Source organism: Lissotriton vulgaris, chromosome 4_1 (genome assembly GCF_964263255.1).
Source record: "Lissotriton vulgaris chromosome 4_1, aLisVul1.2, whole genome shotgun sequence".
Classification (NCBI taxonomy): domain Eukaryota; kingdom Metazoa; phylum Chordata; class Amphibia; order Caudata; family Salamandridae; genus Lissotriton; species Lissotriton vulgaris.
In genome coordinates, this window is record NC_141691.1 from 542,850,851 (window position 1) to 542,864,700 (window position 13,850).

Genomic DNA, 13,850 nt, shown 5'->3' on the forward strand with positions numbered 1-13,850 from the left:
ACCTCCTTGACATGGAGGTAATAGAAAGATTAGAAAGCGATCACTTCCCTCTAGACCTTAGAATGGAGGCCTTGCTACTAGAAGATACAGCTTCCTTCAGGTCTCAAGAAGGAACCAATGGTGAAGATAATGAGACCCACATTAGCAACAACAGACGATCTCTAAAATGGCCATTTATTGTGGACAATGGCGAAATTGTCGCAGAAATATATACACTTTTCGCATGTACCTTTGGCCCATACTTAAATCACTCCCTAGTTGAGGGAAATAATAGCCACTTCAAGATGTTACACCAAAAATTCTTTGATGCCTTAAAACTGTTAGTCACCAAAATGCCCAAGAAAAGCCAGCAGAATACACATAATCTGTCTCACAGCAAACCCTGGTACAACAAAGCTTGTAGGGAGTCCAAAAGGGCACTTATAACTGCGATTAAATCCAAGGCACTTTTAGATATTAAATCAGCTAGGAACAACTATAAATTGGTTCAAAAGACATCCAAATTAGTTTGGGAGGAAGAGAAATGGGCTGATTTGCTGCACGCAGCAAAATCACGTGACAAAGTAGCTTTTTTGGAGGCTAGTAGCGAATGGAAACCACCAAGGGAGAGTGACCAAGGACGTCTACTTGGACGAACAGACCTGGGTAAACCACTTCACTAGCCTTTATAAAAAATATGAAGAACTCCCCACTGATATGGTTGTCCTAAGCAATGCTCTTCCAACAGACCATTTGAACTTTACGCTAGGAGAGACAGAACTGGCAATAAGCCAAATTAAACCTGGCAAAGCTCCTGGGTTAGACAAGATCCCGGGTGACTTGTATAAACACGATTTGAAAATATGGGCACCCTACATTAATTACTTGTGTAATGAGTTATCCCGAAATCTAGACTACCCAGAGAGTTGGAAGGGAGACGAAATCGTTTTAATTTTTAAAAAAGGAGACAGGATGGACCCCTCAAATTACCGGCCAATAAGTTTAATGGACATACTCCAGAAAATATATGCACGACATATTTTATTTCGTGTTAACGATTGGCTGGACGAAAAGGCAATTTTGACTAGATAACAAGCGGGATTCAGACCCAAAGTAAGCACAATAGATCAAATTTTCCAATTCTGCTGCCTCTACTGGAAATATGTTAAGATTAAAAAGGGCCAACTTTATGTTGCATTTGTCGATCTAAGGGCAGCATTCGACCTAGTGCCACGCAAATTACTATGGGAAGCATTGAGTGCAGTAGGGATGCCAACCACCTTAATAGTGCAAATCAAAGAGCTCCATAGAGACAATTTTGCGAGAATCCGTTGGGGCCCTAATGGAGAACTAACCCAAAAATTCCTATTGACCGTGGCGTGCGCCAGGGGTGCGTCCTGGTCCCTACACTCTTCTCCCTTTTCGTGAACGATATTCCATCATATTTAGAGGGATGTAAAAACGACTCCCCCAAGCTTAATGGAGAAAAGGTAACTTCCCTATTATTTGCTGACGACACTATTCTTATTTCCCAGACAAAAAAAGGTCTCCAAGCACTTCTAAATTCCTTCAGCGAGTACTGTAGCAAGAAAGGATTGGAGATAAATGGGAAAAAGACTAAGTGTATGGCCCTAAATCCAACTAAAACAGATAAAGGCTGTTTAACCCTTAATGGTTTAAAATTAGAATTCGTTCCTTACTTTGTATATTTAGGAGCGACCTTGGATTCCAAATTTTCATGGAAAGCCCAACTGGAAAAAAGTATGATGACATTTTGCCAGAATGTAAAACCCATACTTAGGGAGCAAAGTCTGAGTACCAGCAAAGCCGTATCTCCTGCGGTTGAACTCTTTAAATTTAAAGTGCAGCCAGCAGTGCTTTACGGCTCAGAAATCTGGGGCCCTGAGTCGAGAGGCACTTTTAGTGTCTTAGATAACAACTTTCTGAGAAGTCTGGTTAGGGTTCCTAGAAGTACCCCTCTGGTGCCCCTTCAATTGGACCTAAACTTTAGAAGAACGGACCATCATATTATTTTACGTCCTCTGCTGCTATGGATAAGGCTATGGCAGGTACCAGAATTACTAGACTATAGAAATGGCCTTAAAGAAATTATGGAGCTCGATCATTTCAAAGCAATATCGTGGTTTAAACGTATCAAAACCTGGCTTCACAATTTGGGCCTGAAACACTACCCCGGACTCATTACCACCTAACTCAAAAAAAATAGTAAAAAGGGCATTCTGGATATACATTACAGACATGACTAAAAGTGCTTCATCTAGTGGGACACTGGTAACAAAGTTTCTCACCTTTAAAGACGATCCAATTTTTGAGACCTTTTTGGATGAAATAGAACCGCCGCTTGCAAAGACTCGATTTTTAAAATTTAGATATGGCAATCTCCAAATAGGCTCTACATTGGCTCGTTGGACTAGTGGTGCAAACACCTTAAACCAAGTGGTAGATGAACTCTGCCCCATGTGTGGAAGCCGCCAAAAAGAAAATGAGCAACATATCCTCTTTTTCTGTCCTTTATATGCCCAGGCCAGGAAAAGATGGATCAAACCAATATGCCTACTGTTACGTTTGAGATCATGTTCCCAGGCGCTGAGAATTCTTTCTACCAACACAAGCCAACCCATAATATTTAGTGTTAGTAGATTCTTGCATTGTATCTTTTTCCAAAGAAAAAAAACTGGGCTATCGACTGTAAATAGGTAATACTGTCAATTTCCTTTCAATTAACTAATGAGGTGTCCACTGCAGAATTTTAATGCTGTTGTTTACAATTGTCCCCTACAAAAATGAATTGTTATTTATGAATGGTTTTATGTTCCACGCTGTACAGTTTTTAATATGGTCTTATTGTATGTATTTGAACTGCTTCTTTTATGGCATTCATGCCGAAATAAAGATTCTTTGAATTGAAATTGAATAGGATGCAAAGTGTACTATAAACAAATATTAAGATCCGGTTACATGCTCATTTATACCTAATTTAGGAATACGCTAATTTGCAGGCTTGTGTAGGAAGGCAAGTCGAGCACTCCTTAAGAACCATGTCCAGAATGAGTGCCAATGCATTTAGTGACCATTCATAGCCGCCTTGCTGACTACTACAGTAGATGAATCTTTGAGTGAGACGTCTTTGAGGCTCTTAATCAATTATTGTCATACTGCAGAGCACCAAGCACGTTCTCATCTGATTTTGAATTCGCCCATTGACAGAAGGGGTGGTTCAACAACAGCTCAGACGATGCCAGAGTAGTTGTTTATCACACAATATCTCTCAGCAGGGCCGTGGAAGTAGGGGTGTGGGTGATGCTGCAGCACCCCCGAAATAACTTTGTATGAGGCCTGGAGGAGAATAAGCTAGAAAGAGGCCTTTACATTTTGTTTTTATTTTGTTGCTATGTATTCAAGGACAGAGATCAAATATCAGACAATGGCTGTGTTCTAACACATTGCTGCATTTTCTTTTAACGTGGAGATTTGCTGATTTCTTTAATTTCTTTAACTGTATGTTAAAGGAAATTTGTAATGTGAATGAGTGACAATCTTGCTGGTAGTAAAGGGAGGATGTCCAATATTTTATAACATAAACAACATTTAAATAGTTGCAAATAAACTATACAATTATTTCAAAATATATCAGAAGCAAGCAAAGTATAAACAAGGCATGCTGGGGTTGTAGTAAGTCTAAAATGTGGGGTAAACAAAGATTTCAATGTAATAAAAATAAAACAAGACACTTTACGCAAATGAGAAATATGCACTAAAGCCCCATTGTATGTGTGCAATATATGTTTAGCTGTAAAACCGCAAGCCTTACGACAATTTAGTCTCCCTTTCAAGAACCCATTCCACAGATAAATGGCAGAACACTATCCGACATGCTGTAGCCATACATTAGGGACCATGTCACCCATATGAATTCAAAACCCCCTATCCGGTTATGTAAAAACACAGTTCTAGAGAATCTCTGCTCAACACCTGATAGCTTTGGCATAAGCAGCAAGCAATTACCAGAGAAGTGTGTGCCAAGTTCAATCAGAATCAACAATTGTAAAGGAAAGAAAATAACATAATAAAATTCTCACACACATTCCTTAAATATAAAACAATGTAATGTGCATCATGACATACAAATCATCTAAATAGGGTAAGGTAAACCATGGATATGAATATTGAAGCACAGTGGAAATAGAACAGTTTGTGGCAGACCTGGACCAGGACCATGAGCCAATTTCAAGCCAACCATGATGGAATGGGGGTCAGATACACCAAGCAGATTGTCCCGGTAGAACATTTTACCTTCTGCCTTAATGCCTGATTTAGAGCTTGGTGGACAGGTACTCCATCACAAATGTAGCAGCCTTACTATAACTGCATCCTATTATAATGCAATCATAATAAGGTGTACGGATACCTGTCACCTATATGAAGGAGTACCAGTCTGCCAAACTCTAAATCAAGTCCTTAGACTCCAACAGTGACAAAAGATTCTACTGGTTAGTCCTGCAAATGCTAGGACCTCAGTTGAGGCTTCTGTACTCCAGGCCACTCTCCAGACAATTCTCCTGCAGGGTCCAGTCCTCTATAGTCAAATGGGTCCTCTTGGAGGCTGTAGTTCTTCTCTTTTTTTTTTCCCTGTAGCAGGTAAGCAGGAGGCTTACCCCCTGGCCCTGGTAGAGCAATTCCGGTCCCTGGGTGATGACAGGATTCTGGGGTTCTTGAATCCCTATGTGAGTCCCTATCCTTCAGCAGGAGTAAGAAGTCAGGATATATTCAGCCCAGCCCTTACTCACCCTGTAAAGGCAGGACACACCTCAACCTCCCCCCCCCCCTCCAGTGGTTGTCTGAACAGAATGCTCATCCCAGCACCTGTGACTCCAAAGCCAGACAATCATTTAACAACCTATCAGAGGCACACTGAATGGGTAGGCAAAGAAATACCTACTTTCTAAAAGTGGTATTTTCAAACCCAGAATGTAAAAATAACCCTTAGTAAAAGATGCATCTTAACATTCTGAGTTCAGGCACATCAAACTGTATTATCCCATCTTGTTCCCATGGGCAATTTTGCTTTTAAAATGTTATAAGCAAACTCCCCTCATTCTATCCTATTGGGACAGATAGCCTTACAATAGTGAAAAACAAAATTGGCAGTATTTCACTATCAGGATATATGACACACACATCAAGGGATGTCCTATCTTTCACATACACTGCATCCTGCCCACAGGGGTACCTTGGGCCTAACTTAGGGGTGACTAACATATAAAAAAGTAAATGTTAGGGCCTGGCAAGTGGGTGCACTTGCCAAGTCAACTGGGTATTACTGCACTGTATATAAGGTCTCCCATGGCAGGCCTGAGATCTTGTTGCAAGGCTGCTTGTGTAAGTGGCACAATCAGTGCTGCAAGCATACTGGCAGAATTTGGTTTAGAGGTCCTGGGCACACACAGTGCACTATACTAGGGACTTAACAATAAACGAAATAGACCAATCTTGGAAACACCAATCCATAAGAACAATTTATGAAAAGGAGCACTTGCACTTTGGCACTGAACAGCAGTGAAACACAGAAGGCAAAGGCAAAAATACAGGGGAAACCCAAGCAAATGATGCCAAGTCTAACCAGGTGTAAGATGTATCATGTGCAATACCCAGTGACTGGCTAAAGTCTACCACTCAATCCTATTTTCTCAGTCCCCCACCTAGCTTTGCAGCACTTCCTCTTTGCCTTACTGTAAATTTGCCCTGAATCTGCTATTTCAACATGAAAGGACGCCACTGCCTCCTACTGTGGCTGGAGGCTGACTGTCTAAGTGGACCCCAAGGATGAAAAAGAGAATCCCTTCATGGCAACTTCAAGATGAAAGATGTAGTGCCAAAGTTGGACTTTGGTCCTGTCCAATCCCAAATAGATAATCCATGCTATGTGGGAGTAGTTAACACCCATCCGCCTTTCCTGGGCTTAGAGACAGGCCACTGTTGTATGAGCCAGAGTCAATGACTCTGCCAGTCAAGGATGTGTTTTCTAACTCTGGCGGTGTGATAAGTAGCAAAACTGGTTTAAGCCAGTACATGCTCAGACAGCCTAAAGTACATTTTCCTCTTTAAGTTACTATAACACTAATTTCACCATTAAGCTACATTTTGAAAAAACGAAGCCGGAAATAACTTTGAAGCACTTTTCTAGCCCTTTATTAAGAAGAGTTAGGAAATAAAGAGTTAAATCCCACCTAGGTCTATTAGGTAAAGGTCTAGTCTGACATACACTTGAAATATCTTTTGGATTTAATTTCATTGTGAAATATATATTGCGCAATATTTATATTTATTAGCACAGTTACCTGTGCACTTACAAGTCACACTGAACAGGGGCACTGGATTATGCATCAGAGAAGCACCAAATTATGCAGCAGGGTAGACTAAATTAAGTGTCAAGACAAAATCATATTGAGTGCCATAATACAGCATTGATTTTGATAGCATTACTTCATATTTTGTAATGTTTACACATGGTTATACTATCTGGGCATAGATTTCACTCATAAGTACCAGTTTGACAACCAAGTAGAGAAATAGCCAACTAAAAGATGATCAGTTAAGATTTTCGAAAAACCTCCCTCTTTGTGTGAACAAACGTCGCTATGTTTGTAGTAACTTTTGATTCCTTTGTGCTAGAAATATTTTTGGGGTTAAAATCTGCAGATTATGCATCAGATGATTGCATAATTATGGATTTGCCACATAATCAAAGAAAAGCTTATGAATATAATAGACTTTTCCTGTATGATAAAGGAGTTTTTCCCCGTCATGTGTTGCAGCACTACATTTGAGCTGCTTACAAAATTCAAGCCGCAGCCCAGCCAGAGCACAATGGTAGGCTCCTGGGATATATTTGGTCATATCTGTGGGTGGGTGGGGTAAATACACATTGGAGCTCAAATATGACTTTTAACTATCCATGTCATATGTGCACTTTCAAACCCATTCACAATGGACTTAAGGGAAGTAAAATAGGCCAAAGAGGAAGCTCCAATGTGAGCCGTATGATTCACAGTGGACGTACAGTCACTTTATTGGAATAAGCATTGGAAAAGTGCAAAGAGTCGTAATGCTAGAGAAGATAGGGTCCAGAAACATGTGAAAAATCTTGGGTGACCATGCAGAAAAGGTGGATTAGCTACACTTAAGATTAAGATGGTCAGAACAAAGACATGTAACATGTAGGGGGGAGACTTGGCCTAATAGATATTTGTATGGTGGAATGGATACCATGAAGCAGGATCTACAGTTTACATGGACAGTGACAGAATGTGGGTAGTATCGGTTCAGAATCTACGGATTACAGGAGAGTGATCTAGTGCAGTAATCAAGAGAATATAATAGTTTTATTGAAACTAATGTGTTCAAGATTATCAAGGAATGTGAGAAGATGGAAAGAGAAAAGATCTGGTGATAGGGACATTCTGTAAGTTAAATACTGGTGATGATGTGTTACTTGTTTAACATTCTTCAACTAGCTCAGCTTTTGCTGTACAGCATTAATAAAAACATTTTAAAAAGCAAATACAAGAAATAAATAACACTAGAAAGAAATTGGATGGGAAAAAACACAATGAAAACAGTGACAAAAGAATAACAACAAAGAACATAGATGTGGTAGAAGCAGTCCAGTGTTTAATTTGAGCAGGCGATAGCAAGTAGGGGCCATCTAGATTCATTTTTCGGTCGAGGACCGGAAATGCTGGCTTGCCATCTTCCGGGAGGAGATCGTATGCTGTGTAGTAGACAGTTTAGTCCCGCCTCTCAGCTCCGTTCGCTTCCATTGGCTGGCTTCCTAAACAGAGGCCAGCCATTGGAAGAGAAGTGAGTCATTCCAAACAAGCCCCGTCTTTTTCGGATTTGGGGGCGCCATTTTTGCTGTTCTTTAGCTCGTGACGTTGTCCGTCACTCAGGACAGCAAAACACGCCCCCAAATCCGAAAAATTTTAGAAGCTCGAGGCAGCCATTGTTGCCCAGCCGGCGCCGAGTACGGTGATGCTGCCGCTTTCCACCCACACTAGTGCCGCTTCCTCTGCTCTGACACGGGCAGTCAGGTAAGTTTTTTTTTCGTATTGTATCGTCACCGGCCCTCGATCTCCAGAAGTGATGCGGGCATGCTTTAAATTCACCGCCGACTGCCCGAGGCCAGAGGAGCCGCATTCGGCTGCTCCCAGGGCTGGGCGATGCAGGCCCCTGCTCCGGATTCCTCCTGCTCCGGTTGATGTGCCCCATGGCTTTTCTCTAATTTGCCTCTTGCCTGCTGAGCGTGCTCTCAGAGGCACAGTCCGCTCCACTCGCTGCCTGTCCCAGCCTGCTCTGTTCTCAGCTGAGCTCTGGAACACGAGCCTGAGCTGCTGATAGTCTGGTGTCTACGCCCGCCCGCACAGGATCTCAGCATCGGGGAGGGGGGGTGCTAGACTGGAGTGCGGGTAGCAGCTGGTATCCGGCGCTCTGCCAACATACATTGCCCCCTGCCTACCTCCTCCACTCCTGACTCAGCTCCCCCTCGCCTCCGGGCTCCCATGCAGCGCCCTCAGTGAAGTCGGAACCTGAGCCTGAGACCATTGTGGAGGGGAGCGCTGCCGGCGGGCCATGTCCTGCTGATTTGGGAGCTGGGTTGGCCGGGTCACATGCACGCCATTACAGGCGTCTGGTACCGAAGCCTGCTTACAGGAGGCATTTCGCAAATCTTACTTCCTCACCTCGTGTACAGAGCTGAGGCGCTAAGGGGAGCTGTGTAGCGTCTTTTTTTTTTTTTGCATTAAATGCCACACACACACAGAGCTAGTCTAGGGATTTACGGAGCCCGGGCCTGCTGCTGACTGACTCTCTTTGTCCCTCAGTAATGGTCCCTGCATGCGCTGATTGTGCGCGCTGAATCTGCACTTGGCCAGGGTTACCCCTGCCCTTCTGTGGTGGCACATTTACTGCTCATCTTGAGTGAGGGTTAAACGCATGATCTGTGCTCCCCCCCCCGCTATCCCCCCCGCTGCTCCCCCCTGCTCCTCTGTGCCCTTACACGCGCCTCCTCCGCTTCCCTCTCCTTCATCGTTCATTTGAGTGTCGTGTTTGCACCGCCTAGTTCCTTCCATGCCCCCCCATTACCCTCCTTGTTTCCAATATGTTTGGTAATAAATTTACATTTGAATCTTTCGTGTACTAGCGTGGGTTTATGGTCCGGGTTTGCCTAGTCTACAATGGTTTGCTCTTCGAAATCTACTTCACTCTTCATGTGACTGTGTAAGGCTTTGTATCGGTTTTCTCTTCTGCAGAATGCCTTTCTGTACCTCAGCTATTTAACATAAGCGATGAAAGTACTGTCCCAACACCTGTCCCTCCCTTGTGTCCCGAGAGACTTGGGTTACGGCTTGTTCATGGTTCGTGGAATTGTTCCCCCCCCCCCCCGCGAGTCCCGCAGTTTGTATTGACCGCACGACTCCCAGCTGCTCTTGAAGTGCTCTTTATGACTTTCATAGGGAACCGTTCTACATGAATGAGATTCGAAGCCCTGTATTCTCTTTGCAGTGCATCACGTCAGTAAAAACCAAAACCTGGCTTCGGTACCTGTGTCTTCCTTCACTTCCTGTGTCTGTCCTTCACTTCAGAGCATATCTATAGGTACGGGGGGAGCCTGGGGGTGACAGGGCGCGTTATAATTTTGTATGACTCACTCAGATGGCCGAATTAGACCGACATACATTCAACATTGTGCCCAGAGCACAGAGTGAGAGTCTGCTGTTGTACGTGTGATGCAACAAATATAAACCGGTCCTGCTGTAACTGCCACTACCTCCTTTTGTCTTCTTTTCCCCTTCCCATCTCCCGCATTACTCTGCTAGCTTCCCCAATTCCCTCCGCTCTTCCTTTTCTCTGAGGCTTTCCTCAGTCTTTGTCCTGCTTTCTCATCCTACTTACTTTCTTCTCTCTCTTTCCTTCTTTCTCTGTTTGTTTCGTGCACACCAGCTCTCTTAGTTAGTTAACCGGCTCTCAGGTTACACAAGCACGTTTCATTTTTCTCACACTTTAGATCAATGTTTTGTGAATAACATGACAAACATTACTAATGTGCCGGCCCAGTGCGCACTCGAGAAATAAGTCCTAATAGCATAAATGCATAAGGAGGAGAGTGAAAGATGAGCCTCGGTTGTTGGGTGTGTGAGTGTGGGGGGGTATCTCGAGCTCCATTTGTACAATTGAGGAAAAGGAGAAACTAGGCGTAGGAAAAAGGAGTATTAATCTATTAATGTTTCTTAGTTAGGGGGTTTGAACCCGCCCCTATTGACATTGTAAATGACAATGCCATTTATTTATGATTTAAAAAAAATGTTTAAAAAAATGTAATGAGCAATGCCAATAGCTCTACCTTTAATAATGCCGAGACCATTGCATTGTAAATGCTTGTTGAGATTGAGACTTAATTTTTCGTCATCAGACTTTGCTCCAGCGCAAGAAAAAACAGATAAATACTCAAGCGGGGACATGGGGGGGAGAGAGGTAGACACACAAACTGACATGGGGAGAAAGCAGGAACCTGAACAGTGAAATAAAAGGGCAGGGAGTGTCTTAATGTGGATTAAATCCTTGCATGCATTGGACGGCACCCGGCCGTCCGACGCCGTGGTACTCGTGTACGTCGGACGGCCGGATCTGTCCGATTTGCGCTCATGGGAATTTTGCCACACCGCGGCAAAATTCCGGGCGCGCCCAAGGGGTTAAAGAGTAATGAAGTAGAACCAAGACTACATAGCCTTGGTATTCAGCACACTGACATTCAGTAGTGCCAGATGTGGATTTCTGAGCAAAACTTTGGACCACTGACTTTATTATTTTACAAATTAAACACTGGGTAGAAGAAGTGAGGATGAATCACAGCACTAGACATGGAAGATATATTAAGACCATATGAATGATGGGGATTAAGCATGTTGCCAATGGCTCATACTTAAGGCCATATTAGAACAGGTGGTGCAGCTAAATTTGTTGTAGATTCCAATGAGCAGCCTAAGCTTAGCTAGAAGGGACTGACAGTGTCATGCTATGAACCCAGGATTAAACGTACATTCAAGCCACTTTGTGGAAGACCATTCTAGACAAGACAGACCACAGAAATGTGGTTAAATTGCTGTCTCTGGAACCAGTTTGAACGTAATCAGTCTCACTGCCTTATTCCCTGGCGGCAAACCCCTCCTTACAGTATTCTCAGCCTATTGCATTACCAGACTTCATCATCAGCCATCCTTAATAATTTACAATGCTCCGATGTAGACACTTTGGGAATGCTGATTATAGCCATGGTCCAAGGATCTTAAATATTTGCTCAAGTCTCCCATTCAACGTGGGTGCATTGTATCTTCAGCTAGTAAGTACCATCTCTGTGATGCAGAGAAACATAGGAAAAAAGCCACAACCCTAAGATGCAACTGGTGTTTGCCTTATGCGTCCTTATTATACGTTTCTGTTAAGTTTGTGTGGGTTATTTCTTGGCTGGTAAAGAGGAGTTTATAACTTTCTTAGTTTGTCAACCAATAATTTCTGAGACCTTTATATTGGTTGGTAGGGCTGATACAGGAAAGACCTCAACTTCCTTGCTTTGTGAGTTAATCTTCCTATTTGCTTATTTCAAAACAGGCGAAGGGCATGGGTCTGAATTGGAATCTAGTGGCTTCTAATTGAAGACTTCTGTGTTTTGATTAACTATTGATTGCTTTCGTAGAGTGACTGACTTGTAAGATGATGCGTTGATTCTGTGCTTACTCTATGATATCAACCACATTTTTCCTTACCAGATTATTGTGAAATGTACATATTATCTTGTCTCATGGATTTGTCCTTTTGCAACCGCAACTCAATGAATGTGACTAGCTCTCAGCGGTGGTCCCACATAAACAAAGTGGTGAGGCATGGTAGATCGCACACGGGGGGGTGCAGGTAAATGGAGCGTGGCAGAAGATGTTTAATAATAATACCATTTTTAAAAAGTCTTATTTGTCCCAGCAGACACTGGGACGACGTCACAAACTCCTTTTCCAATCCCCGCGCTGGTCCCCTGCGAGGAGAGCAGCGCAGGGATTGGTCTAAGTGGACTCAAAGACACTCAGGTCAGGAAGATTGTGAGGGTTCTCCAACCCATCTGTTCAATACAGCCGGTTTAGAGAAACGTAAGTGAGCATGCGTGTTTGGCCGGCCTGAGGCAGCCGGCCAAACATACATGCTCACCTAGAGAGTGCGCATAGCACTCTTCCTCTCCCCCAGGCACCGCCCAGGCCCCGGCCCACCCCTACCTGTGCACGTTGGCTGAGCCAGCTGATTAAAAATAAAATGACAATGGAATATCATTTTATTTTTTTTCTTTTGGCTCTGAGCCAGTGGGGCAACGGTACTCCGCCATTGTGGAGCAGCCGACCCTGTAGCACTGTGTTTTCGTTATTGGGTTACGATGCCAATGCCCCATGGAGAAGGGCCCCTATGGGCCGATCTGTATTAGCAACTGAGGTCAAGAGGCCTCACTTGTTTATGTGATAAACTACAATGAACGATCGTACGGATACTCTGGTGGACTCGACCTCCCATTTGCTTCTGTTTAACAGTAACAGGATCATTCTCTCACTTTTAACAACTATTTCAGACTCGTCTGGGAATAGGGGCACTGCAGGTCTCTTACAATGTCATTCAGAGTCCACTCATATGGGTTTTCTCTAAACTTCCACTGTTGCAAGGGACAGCCTCGCATACTCAGTAATTGCTCTACTGCGTTCCCTGTCTGACTGTCATGTGCCATAACTTTGGATGCTTCAGAAGTTCTAAAAGGTCACTATCATGGCTTGAAGTGCTGGAGGTTTTCTTTGAATATGAGTTTGAATTTCTGCACATATCAAAACGTATCTCGATGTGGATGAGTCGTGCATGTATATGTGGCAACTCTCACTCTTCCTGAGAGATTGGTCTGATGTTGTTGAGGCAGGTTTTGATTTGTGTGTATGAGTCTTGCATGTATATGTGGCAACTGTCACTCTTCCTGAGAGATTGGTCTGATGTTGTTGAGACATGTTTTGATTTTACAGCCACTTGTTTTGCTCATTGTTTTGTTTTGAGGGCCAAAAGGGGATTTGAAAACTTGGGTCGCCCTGTGAAAGCTTGGTTACCTGCATGATAGAAAACGTTTCATATTGGGCCCTGAGAACATGGATCACAATGGTACCTTGTTCCACAATGTAAGAATGGTTGAACGAGGCTGATACTTAGAAAAGTAGCTTGTTGAGCTTGTATTTAGATGTTTTCCTATTTGCACTTAAAATTACAAGTCTTATGCTTTTGTGACATCATGTGTTGCATTAGCCTAGGGAAGGGTTTGTTTTCTGTAATATAGGGCCATGAACTGGTTGCTGCTGCCATGTCTGGAATGCATCACGTATTCAGGATAAATTGATACTTAAAGAAAAGCTGATAAAGAGAACTGCATCCATACTTATTTTGTTCTTGATGATGTGCCCAGCATAGGCAAGTTGAGCCAGGATATTGTTACGTTCAAGTTTGTGATAATCCGACCTTGCTTGACCATTTTGAAATCAGTTTCTTGAATGTAAATAGTAATTCTTTCTATAAGAGCCAACTGAATCTAGGGTGTCTATGTTTTCTTCCCAAACTCGGTTCTGACTGAAGGCTTCCAGTGGATGATGAATCCAAGTATTGTTGATTTTCTTGAGATCTGAAGTGTGAACCTGTACCTCTTCACGTTTAGGAGCCATACATGGTTCTTGAATTGTTTGGACTTGTTAGTGGTGATCATGAATTCAGTCATCAATTGATTCAGTTTG